This window comes from Oryx dammah, unplaced genomic scaffold (assembly GCF_014754425.2).
Source record: "Oryx dammah isolate SB20612 unplaced genomic scaffold, SCBI_Odam_1.1 HiC_scaffold_24, whole genome shotgun sequence".
Classification (NCBI taxonomy): domain Eukaryota; kingdom Metazoa; phylum Chordata; class Mammalia; order Artiodactyla; family Bovidae; genus Oryx; species Oryx dammah.
The window spans coordinates 3,338,139-3,350,230 of record NW_024070208.1 but is presented as its reverse complement, the minus strand read 5'-3'; positions in this window follow the sequence as shown (position 1 = coordinate 3,350,230).

The window sequence follows — 12,092 nt, the reverse complement described above, 5'->3', positions numbered from 1 at the left end:
CCTGTGGCCACTGCTGAGTTTTCCAAATTTGCTGGCATATTGAGTGCAGCACTTTCACAGCATCATCTTTCAGGATTTGAAATAGCTCCACTGGAATTCCATCACTTCCACTGGCTTTGTTCGTAGTAATGCTTTCTAAGGCCCACTTGACTTCACATTCCAGGATGTCTGGCTCTAGGTGAGTGATCACACCATCGTGATTATCTTGGTCGTGTAGATCTTTTTTGTACAGTTCTTCTGTGTATTCTTGCCACCTCTTCTTAATATCTTCTGCTTCTGTTAGGTCCATACCATTTCTGTCCTTTATTGTGTCCATCTTTGCATGAAATGTTCCCTTGGTAGCTCTAATTTTCTTGAAGAGATCTCTGGTCTTTCCCATTCTGTGGTTTTCCTCTATTTCTTTGCACTGATCACTGAAGAAGGCTTTCTTATCTCTTCTTGCTATTCTTTAGAACTCTGCATTCAGATGCTTATATCTTTCCTTTTCTCCTTTGCTTTTCACTTCTCTTCTTTTTACAGCTATTTGTAAGGCCTCCTCAGACAGCCATTGTGCTTTTTTCATTTCTTTTCCATGGGGATGGTCTTGATCCCTGTCTCCTGTACAATGTCACGAACCTCATTCCATAGTTCATCAGGCACTCTATCTATCAGATCTAATCCTATTTCTCACTTCCACTGTATAATCATAAGGGATTTGATTTAGGTCATACCTGAATGGTCTAGCTGTTTTCCTTACTTTCTTCAATTTAAGTCTGAATTTGGCAATTAGGAGTTCATGATCTGAGCTGCAGTCAGCTCCTGGTCTTGTTTTTGTTGACTGTATAGAGCTTCTCCATCTTTGGCTGCAAAGAAGTAATCAATCTGATTTCGGTGTTGACCATCTAGTGGTGTCCATGTGTAGAGTCTTATCTTGTGTTGTTGGAAGAGAGTGTTGGCTATGACAAGTGCATTTTCTTGGCAAAGCTCTGTTAGTCTTTGCCCTGCTTCATTCTGCATTCCAGGGCCAAATTTGCCTGTTTTTCCAGGTATTTCTTGACTTCCTACTTTTGGATTCCAGTCCTGTATAATGAAAAGGACATCTTTTTTGGGGGGTGTTACTTCTAAAAGATCTTGTAGGTCTTCATTGAACCGTTCAACTTCAGCTTCTTCAGCGTCACTGGTTGGGGCATAGACTTGGATTACTGTGATATTGAATGGCTTGCCTTGGAAATGAACAGAGATCATTCTGTCATTTCTGAGGTTGCATCCAAGTACTGCATTTCAGACTCTTGTCGACCATGATGGCTACTCCATTTCTTCTGAGGGATTCCTGCCCGCAGTAGTAGATATAATGGTCATCTGAGTTAAATTTACCCATTCCAGTCCATTTCAGTTCGATGATTCCTAGAATATCGACATTCACTCTTGCCATCTCCTGTTTGATCACTTCCAATTTGCCTTGATTCATGGACCTGACATTCCAGGTTCCTATGCAATATTGCTCTTTACAGCATTGGATCTTGTTTCTATCACCAGTCACATCCACAGCTGGGTATTGTTTTTTATTTGGCTCCATCCCTTCATTCTTTCTGGAGTTATTTCTCCACTGATCTCCAGTAGCATATTGGGCACCTACTGACCTGAGGAGTTCGTCTTTCAGTATCCTATCATTTTGCCTTTTCATACTGTTCATGGGGTTCTCAAGGTAAGAATAGTGAAGTGGTTTGCCATTCCCTTCTCCAGTGGACCACATTCTGTCAGACCTCTTTACCATGACCCTCCCATCTTGGGTGGCCCCACGGGTGTGGCTTAGATTCACTGAGTTAGACAATGCTGTGGCCCTAGTGTGATTAGATTGACTAGTTTTCTGTGATTATGGTTTCAGTGTATCTGCCCTCTGATGCCTTCTTGCAACACCTACCGTCTTACTTGGGTTTCTCTTACCTTGGGCGTGGGGTATCTCTTCACAGCTGCTCCAGCAAAGCACAGCCACTGCTCCTTACCTTGGATGAGGGGTATCTCCTCACCACCGCCCCTCCTGACTTTGAACTTGGAGTAGTTCCTCTAGGCCCTCCTGAGCCTGCACAGCCACCACTCCTTGGAAGTGGGATTGCTCTTCCCGGCCGCCGCACCTGGCCTCAGGCAGGGGGTAACTCCTCTCAGCTGTTCCTGCGCCATCACAGCCTGGCACTCTCGGCTGCTGCCCCTGACCTCCGACATGGGGTAACTCTTCTTGGCCGCCGCCCCTCAGGCATGGGGTCCTCCTGGCTTCTGACCCTGACCTCGGACGTGGGGTAGCTCCTCTTGGCCGTGCTATGTGTGCCCTCTCATCCGCCCGTGCTATCTGCATATCTGAGGTTATTAGTGTGCTGTCAATCTAAGATCCCAAGGGCTTTGATTGGCATTGCAAGCTTAGTGCTAATCGAAGCAACAGATAACATAGGACCAAAGTTTGCTCAGATCACTTGACTCTCTCTGCTTCTTTTTACTTCCTAGTGTGAGGTTGGCTGTATTTCAGTGTTATTTACTTACTTGTTACCAACTTAGGCAATGAATTATACAGTCAGGAGCATCACACGCTTTTATTCTTTCGGCCAATTGTATTGATTTAGTTCTTTCTCATTGGCAGATAAATTCAGCTTACGTAGCAGCAATTATCCAGAGGGAACAGTAATAAGATCCAGAAGATATAAGGAGCTTGCTTAAGCCTCCTGGACCACCCTTAAAATCTGACTTTGAGACTATTTGTTCAAGACAAAAGTCTCACCGCCTCACCTCGTTAATCTTGAATGTAATGTCACAATTTACAGTCTAGAGGTATAACCTTAATAAGCACAGATCCTACCTTTACCAGAGCTTGACTTGAATCTTTTTTTAAAAAATAATAGCCACTTATGTTTGAGGATCAAAGCCTTGACAGAGATTCATGACTCTCACACAGGTAAAGTTATAAGGAGCAGCAGTGTTTGGACTCCTGAAACTGGAACTCCACCATAGGGAAAACATACAAGATGGCTTTGTGACAAGCTGAGAAGGTCTCAGTTTTAATTGGTTCCATTTCACTGTCCTACCTCCTGCCAAGTTACAAATTATCATAAATTATGCAGGAATAGACTGAACAGAATAGAACAGACCAGACTCCGGCCATGTAGTAACCAAAATAATGAGCTAACCAAGGATTAAAGGGAGGAATATGTTACTTTGTCCCTATTCACCTGGCATGGTTAAGAATTCCTTCTAGCAAAGAATTGGAGAATCAGCATTCTACTGCTTCCAACACAGTTGACTCTTCTGTTTCTAAATTAGGAGATATTCTCTCACATAGGCATTTGAACTCCGTGAAATTGATATAGTACCGTACATCTCTGGCATTCTTAATGGATATATACTCAGAACTCTATGATCCTCAAAATTACAAACTGTATTAATTAATTGAGGTACAGATGGGAAACCGGTTAGGTTTCCTAACCAGTAAATTGAATTTATCCAGTTTCAACACTAGCAGCCATGGCCATGTGACTCAAATTCACCTTGTTGTTTTCAAAGGGTATGTCATTTAATGTCTCTAGGAAGTAGTTTTGTTTTTCCTTATTTCAACTATAGACACTTAGATCCTTCAAGGAATGTCAAAAGGATAAATCTAAATTTACTAATGCCAACAATTTCAAAAGTCCTAAACTGTTTTTTGCTTTTAATAACAGTAAATAGATTTTTAATATTAAAGCAATAATAAAGCTGGTATTATGCTTAATTAAATGTTTAGTAAAGTTTTACAGATTTCCATTGAATACTAAAGTGCAACCCTTACTTTTTAACATATGCATGCATGTAAATCCATGTTGTATTTTTCTACAATGCTTTGGGAGCTTTTAAAATAGTCTGCAAAGTAAGAAGTGGATAAGTTTCAACTGTAAGTTACAGTGAAGTAGAATGCAGTAGTTAATCAGGTAACATCTAATTTTACCTACTGATATGAAGTTAAAGAATACAAAGAGAAAATAAAGTGATGATCTTTATATATATATCATCACAAAGAGAAAATAAAGTGATGATCTTTATATATATATATCATCATAAAGCAAGAATTTCAGTAAAATATGTGGTAACAAAGTGATCAGAAAATAAAAATGGATTTATCAAAGATAAAAGATAATGAGTAGGACCCAAAAATGAATGCACTTAAAATTTCAACCTTTCAAATGATTGAATAACTGGGCTGCTGTTGCTGGGAATCCAGCTCTTCAAATAAGGTGATTCAATCTTCAACAAGAAATGAGAGCTGAAGCTTTTAGAAACTGCTTAATATTCACAAATTCTGAGGTCAACAGTAGATCCCATATAAGACTGTTAGCTGTACTCTAGTAGCTTTTCTCTTCTTCTTTATTAACATTTCCTTCTTCCAAATTTTTTCTGTATACCTGCCTGCCCAGAATACTTCAGCCCTCTGGCCACCCTTACAGTTCGATGTGACCACAGGCCAAAGTTTATACAATGGTAAACAAACAAAAGTCATATGGCAGTTTCCAAATGCTTTTGTTAAGAGCCGTGTGGTCACACCTTTTGCCCTATTTTTCTTTCTTTCTTTTGATGTTTTCTGGAATGCTATTTTGATAACAGAACCTGTACTACCCCTTCTGGACCATAAAGTGACCTTAAGAATGAAAGACACAAATGATAGAACAACTTAGAAAAATATCTGGATCCTGGTAAAATGCCAGCCTTGAACCTCTTCCAGTGACTCATTCTGGTTAGAACCTGACTTGCTCTGGCCATGTTTATCTATCGGGTGAAGTTAACAAGTGGAGGGCCTCTGTTCACTCAGGGCCCCGTCTCTTGGCTCTGTTCATCACAAACAATGGACATTTATTCTCAACCTTCAGGCTCCAAAGAAAGAATGAGACAGGTCAGGCTCCCTCATCCTGGTCTTGCTATTGGAGAGACTAATTCAAGACAGGGTGGGTGGAACAGAAAGAACCATTTTAGGCTCAGGGCCAAGCCCATTTCTAAAATTTAGCTAAACTGTGCATGAATAGGGCAATCAGTTTAATTCCTATCCTACCCTGTTGTGACTGTTATCAGTTTAGGCCTTGAGGAGAAAAGGGATATTAATGAGGCCACACCACCAATGACATTCTGTGCTTCTTCTCAGTGTTTATCAGTGCAAAGTCAAATCAGGAATGTAAGTGGTCCTTAATTCTCCAGTTCTGTATGTGTGTCCATTTTAAGTAACCATGATTATAAAATTTTCATAGAAATCATGTTATTTTTATTTTTAAAAATATATCCAATAAAACAACACAAAAAAGCATCACCACTGTATATTTTAGTGATCTGAGCTTGAAACAAATAGCATCACAATATTGTACCAGTTTCACTCCACTGAGCATGTCTTCAGCAAAGGCAATAGGGAGGCCGTGCCCAGAGAAACAAGAGTAAACTCCAGGTGTAGCAAAGTTTATTTATGGAATAAATTTGTGGAATCTTAGATATTCCTAAGAAACATGTCAGGAAATAAGTCTTACACAGTTGAGAGCAGTTAGATGTCATCTTATCCCAGTAGATGGCAGATAAGGAGGTTTGTACTTTGCACCAGTATCATGCCAAGCTATATAGGAGCCTGAGGCAAAAGCAAAAAATCAGTTGTCCTGAGGCTATCTTTATTTTAAATTTTGATATTTTATTCATCATGGATTTGTCTGTACTACTTTCGGTTTAAATATTTTCTTGAAATATTATTTCTATTGTTCCTCCTTACATTTGGCACCCAAAACAAAAGGGTATGAGGATGCATAAAAGGGTCTTGGGGTCTCGCCCTAGTCCTGGCCATGCATTTCAGAGTCCAGCCCTGGCTATCTGCATAAATTCTGCCAAGTCCATCTGCATTTCTGGGCCTTAGAGCACCTGAGATGTGTCACCAGATAGTGTTTCCTCGCTTCACATTATTATCTGACAGTTGAGAAAGCCAGTGCCATGTACGATGCCTGAAGAGCTGGCATTAAACAACACTAAAGCAGCCTTGCTGTTGTCCTAAAAAATGCAAGCCCCAACCTGCATGGGGCAGGCTCATCAACAGAGCTGGTCCCATTATCCCTGAAGTGGGAGCCACTTCGACATGTCAAAGAGCTCCAAATGGGGTCAATAATCAGCTGTGAACCCTTTTGGAGGAGTTTTGTTCTTTTGTAAAAGGACAGTGCACAAAACTATGAAAACCTGCAGATATTTAATAAGAACCAGCATCTGTGCTTTGCCTGCTTCCAATTACACAGCATCATCCTAGTGCCAGACTGGGGCTGCTTACATACACTGATGCTTACAGCACAGCCATAGCAAAAGCTGGACTGACACTCTTCTTTGCCTCTAGCAATTGCTCAATGTTCTGTTTTATTTTATTCGGCTTGTGGTTGGCTGCACTACAAGCCCGGCCTGCAGCAACAGCAAATACAGTTCCTTCCAGCCGACTCGCAAGACTTCTCCAGGGGTCCTCACACCCTCTGCCTGGTGGGGGACAAAGATGGGGCAAACTGCTTCCAAGGGGCCACACACAGACACACACTGAAAGGCACGTTCCTCCTCCCAGGATGAGTGCCATCTGCAATGTTGAGATTGTCGGCAAAGAACAACAGGAATCTTTAGGGATAAAAGCATTACCTAAATGCAAGATTTTGTCAGGTAATGACCTCACGATTTTCAAAATATCTCACAATTGCTGTCTGGTAGTGATTTTAGGGTATGGAGTTGTGTGTTTCTTGGAAAGGTCCAGATTAGACTTGGGAGGGAGGTAAGGTGTCTGGCTGGACTGACATGTAATGAAATATTATAAAAACCCAGTTTCTCCGGTCTGACAATGAGCATGGTTAGAAAGGAACTTAATTGCACCATTTAAGATTAGGAAAGGTACAGGGGGAACAAAGTTATCAATTCCAAGCTTAAAATGCCATCGCACAATATGAGAATAAGTACTCATATGAATGGCGCAGCAAGAAAATTTAAAAACCAATAAAATGAAATACTTCTGCATACAGTGGAATTCAGTGCTGCAGGAGATCAGAGAGTCAAATGCAGTAGCTGTATTTTAAAAGAAAGCTGAATAATTTTATGACCACTATAAAAGAGGAGACAGGCTTAAATTGCTGCAGGAGGTTAGAAATGAGGAAAAACTTCATAACTATAAAAGTAGTAAGACCCAGGCATGGGCTTGGTCAAAGTATTTTGATTTGCCACATTTTCTTTAGCTTTACCGGAATTCATCACTCCTGTTAGACCAACAGGAACCTGTTCAGCCTCTAAACCCGTGCCCTTCTGTTTTCTTCTGGGTGGCCCAGCATCTTCTGTCTTCCCCACTTATAGCATCACCAAGGCATTTATCACAGACTCCCTGGTGATTTTTCCTTGGAAACGCATCCACCAAAGTGACCGGCCAGATGCTGTTTACTTTGCACACAGATTCCTGAAACCTACTTTATGCCCTCAGTCTCTCCTCCACTTCAAATCAAATTATAGCCCCGAGGAGATATTGGGAGCAGACTCCAGACTACTCCCAGAAATTCCATTAGATTTCAGATCAGTTGCCTTAACCTCTTACACACCACAGACCACAATAATCTATCCGACAATGCTAGTTTAACCAGCCCCTACCTCTACTCAGGAGCCAACAATGGGCTTCTAGATAAATTAGGATTTTCATTCTGTTGATTGTCTTTTGTATCATTTCTTGGAAGTTGGCACCCTGAAATAATCCTTTGTATTGGTGTAGCATGTCATATTTTTGTATCTGTATCACTTAATAATCATAGGAACTCACTGTAAAAGTCAGGGTAGGGCAGATATTAACACAGATCATTGATAAATGAGGAATCAAGTTTCATTTCTGCTCAACAGCTTTTATTTTCTGATTCCTGGTCTTTTTCAATACAAAACATAATTTACTGTAGCTAAGTAGTTGGTCATTTTAATCACAAATCTCCCTCCTCCCTCTGCCAACTTACTGAAATGTTCTACCACACCTAGAATCATCTAGTGTTTCTTTCTAATAGTTTTAGCTCCTAGAATGCTATTTATTCCATAAAAACAACCTTCATTCACTTAGAATGATCTCATAGCCCAAGCAGTTATCCCTAATACACACATTGCTCAGGATTCTTTCACTAGTCTGCTGAAAAATCATGTTTTCATCCATAAAATATCACGATACAGATAGTTCATTTCAGTTCAGTTCAGTCACTCAGTCTTGTCCGATTCTTTGTGACCCCATGAATTGCAGCACGCCAGGCCTCCCTATCCATCACCAACACCCAGAGTTCACTCAGACTCATGTCCATCGAGTCAATGATGCCACCCAGCCATCTCTCATCTTCGGTCGTCCCCATCTCCTCCTGCCCCCAATCCCTCCCAGCATCAGAGTCTTTTCCAATGAGTCAACTCTTCACATGAGGTAGCCAAAGTACTGGAGTTTCAGCTTTAGCATCATTCCTTCCAAAGAAATCCCAGGGCTGATCTATTTCAGAATGGACAGGTTGGCTCTCCTTGCAGTCCAAGGGACTCTAAGACTCTTCTCCAACACCACAGTTCAAAAGCATCAATTCTTTGGTACTTAGCCTTCTTCACAGTCCAACTCTCACATCCACAAATGACCACAGGAAAAACCATAGCCTTGACAAAATGGACCTTAATCGGCAAAGTAATGTCTCTGTTTTTGAATATGCTATCTAGGTTGGTCATAACTTTTCTTCCAAGGAATAAACGTCTTTTAATTTCATGGCTACAGTCAGCATCTGCAGTGATTTTGGAGCCCAAAAAAATAAAGTCTGACACTGCTTCCACTGTTTCCCTATCTATTTCCCATGAAATGATGGGACCAGATGCCATGATCTTCGTTTTCTGAATGTTGAGCTTTAAGCCAACTTTTTCACTCTCCTCTTTCACTTTCGTCAAGAGGCTTTTTAGTTCCTCTTAACTTTCTGCCATAAGGGTGGTGTCATCTGCATGCTAAGTCACCTCAGTCGTGTCCAACTCTGTGTGACCCCATAGACGGCAGCCCACCAGGCTCGCCCGTCCCTGGGATTCTCCAGGCAAGAATACTGGAGTGGGTTGCCATTTTCTTCTCCAATGCATGAAAGTGAAAAGTGAAAGTGAAGTCGCTAAGTCGTGTCAGACTCTTAGCGACCCCATGGACTGCAGCCTACCAGGCTCCTCCGTCCATGGGATTTTCTAGGCAAGAGTACTGGAGTGGGATGCCATTGCCTTCTATGGTCATCTGCATATCTGAGGTTATTGATATTTCTCCCGGCAATCTTGATTCCAGCTTGTGTTTCTTCCAGCCCAGCATTTCTCATGATGTACTCTGCATATAAGTTAAATAAGCAGGGTGACAATATACAGCCTTGACGTACTCCTTTTCCTATTTGGAACCAGTCTGTTGTTCCATATCCAGTTCTAACTGTTGCTTCCTGACCTGCATACAGATGTTTCAAGAGGCAGGTCAGGTGGTCTGGTATTCCCACCTCTTTCAGAATTTTCCACAGTTTATTTTGATCCACACACTCAAAGGCTTTAGCATAGTCAATAAAGCAGAAATAGATGTTTTTCTGGAACTCTCTTACTTTTTCCATGATCCAGCAGATGTTGGCAATTTGATCTCTGGTTCCTCTGCCTTTTCTAAAACCAGCTTGAACATCTGGAAGTTCATGGGTCACATATTGCTGAAGCCTGGCTTGGAGAATTTTGAGCATTACTTTACTAGCATGTGAGATGAGTGCAACTGTGTGGTAGTTTGAGCTTTCTTTTGCATTGCATTTCTTTGGGATTGGAATGAAAACTGACCCTTTCCAGTCCTGTGGCCACTGCTGAGTTTTCCAAATTTGCTGGCATATTGAGTGCAGCACTTTCACAGCATCATCTTTCAGGATTTGAAATAGCTCAACTGGACTTCCATCACCTCCACTAGCTTTGTTCGTAGTGATGTTTTCTAAGGTCCACTTGACTTCACATTCCAGGATGTCTGGCTCTAGAGTAACAGGCAAATTTGGCCTTGGGATGCGGAATGAAGCAGGGCAAAGACTAATAGACTTTTGCCAAGAAAATGCACTGGTCATAGAAAACACCCTCTTCCAACAACACAAGAGAAGACTCTACACATGGACATCACCAGATGGTCAACACTGAAATCAGATTGATTATATTCTTTGCAGCCAAAGATGGAGAGGCTCTATACAGTCAACAGAAACAAGACCAGGAGCTGACTGTGGCTCAGATCATGAACTCCTTATTGCCCAATTCAGACTTAAATTGAAGAAAGCAGGGAAAACTGCTAGACCATTCAGGTATGACCTAAATCAAATCCCTTATGATTATATAGTGGAAGTGAGAAATAGATTTAAGGGCCTAGATCTGATAGATAGAGTGCCTGAGGAACTATGGACAGAGGTTCATGACATTGTACAGGAGACAGGGATCAAGACCATCCCCATGGAAAAGAAATGCAAAAAAGCAAAATGGCTGTCTGGGGAGGCCTTACAAATAGCTGTGAAAAGAAGAGAGGCGAAAAACAAAGGAGAAAAGGAAAACTATAAGGATCTGAATGCAGAGTTCCAAAGAATAGCAAGAAGAGATAAGAAAGCCTTTTTCAGGGATCAATGCAAAGAAATAGAGGAAAAGAACAGAATGGGAAAGACTAGAGATCTCTTCAAGAAAATTAGAGATACCAAGGGAACATTTCATGCAAAGATGGGCTCGAAAAAGGACAGAAATGATATGGACCTAACAGAAGCAGAAGATATTAAGAAGAGGTGGCAAGAATACACAGAAGAACTGTACAAAAAAAAAAAAAAGATACAGATAAGGTGAATAAAATCCATGATGTTTGTCATTTCATATGCCTCACAAATTCAGACCATTTAAGTGTTCATACTTTCTTTCATTTATTCAATAAATATTTGAGTATCTTCTTTATGCAAGACACTGAGGATATGTAGCAGAGAATAAAACAGAACAGCATTCCTGCCTTTACTGAGTGTAGAGTCTAGTGAGAGAGACAGAAAACAAAGTAACTGTATGGCAAAACCAATACAATATTGTAAAGTAAAATAAAGTAAAAATAAAATTTAAAAAAATTTATAGAAGTGTTAGAGTCTAAAAAATACAAATTTAGTAAAGAAAAAAAGCGTCACAATGGAGGCAAAGAGATAAAGAAGGTATAAGTCCTCACTGGAAAGATGACTTTTGAGTGAAGCAAAGAGATACCCTTGTGACTGCATGCTGTTGTTGTTCATTGCTCAATCATTTCCACCTCTTTGTGACCCAGTGAACTGCAGCATACCAGGCTTCCCCTCCTTCACCAACTCCAGGATGCTTGCTCAAACTCATGTCCATCGAGTCCATGATACCATTCAATCATCTTGTTCTCTGTCGTCCCCTTCTCCTCCTGCCTTCAATCTTTCCCAGCACTGGGGTCTTTTCCAATGAATCAGTTCTTCACATCAGGTGACCAAAGTATTGGAGTTTCAGCTTCAACATCAGTCCTTCCAGCGAATATTCAGGACTGATTTCCTTTAGGATTGACTGGTTTGATCTCCTTGCAGTCCAAGGGACTCTCAAGAGTCTTCTCCAACACCACAGTTCAAAAGATTCAATCCTTTGGTGCTTAGCCTTTTTATGATCCAACTATCACATCCATGAGTACTGGAAAAACCATAGCTTTGACTAGACGGACTTTTGTAGGCAAAGTAATGTCTCTCCTTTTTAATATGCTGTCTAGGTTGGTCATAGCTTTTCTTCCAAGAAGCAACCATTTTTTAATTTTGTTACTGCAGTCACTATCTGCAGTGATTTTGGAGCCCAAGAAAAGAAAGTCTGTCACTGCTTCCACTGTTTCTGTCTATTTGCCATGAAGTGATGGGACCAGATGTCATGATCTTAGTATTTTGAATGTTGAGTTGAGTTTTAAGCCAGCTTTTTGACTCTCCTCTTTCACTTTCATCAAGAGGCTTTTTAGTTCCTCTTCACTTTCTGCCATAAGGGTGATGTTATCTGCATATCTAAGGTTATTGATATTTCTCCCAGCAATCTTGATTCCAGCTTGTGCCTCATCCAGTCCAGTATTTCTCTTGATGTACTCT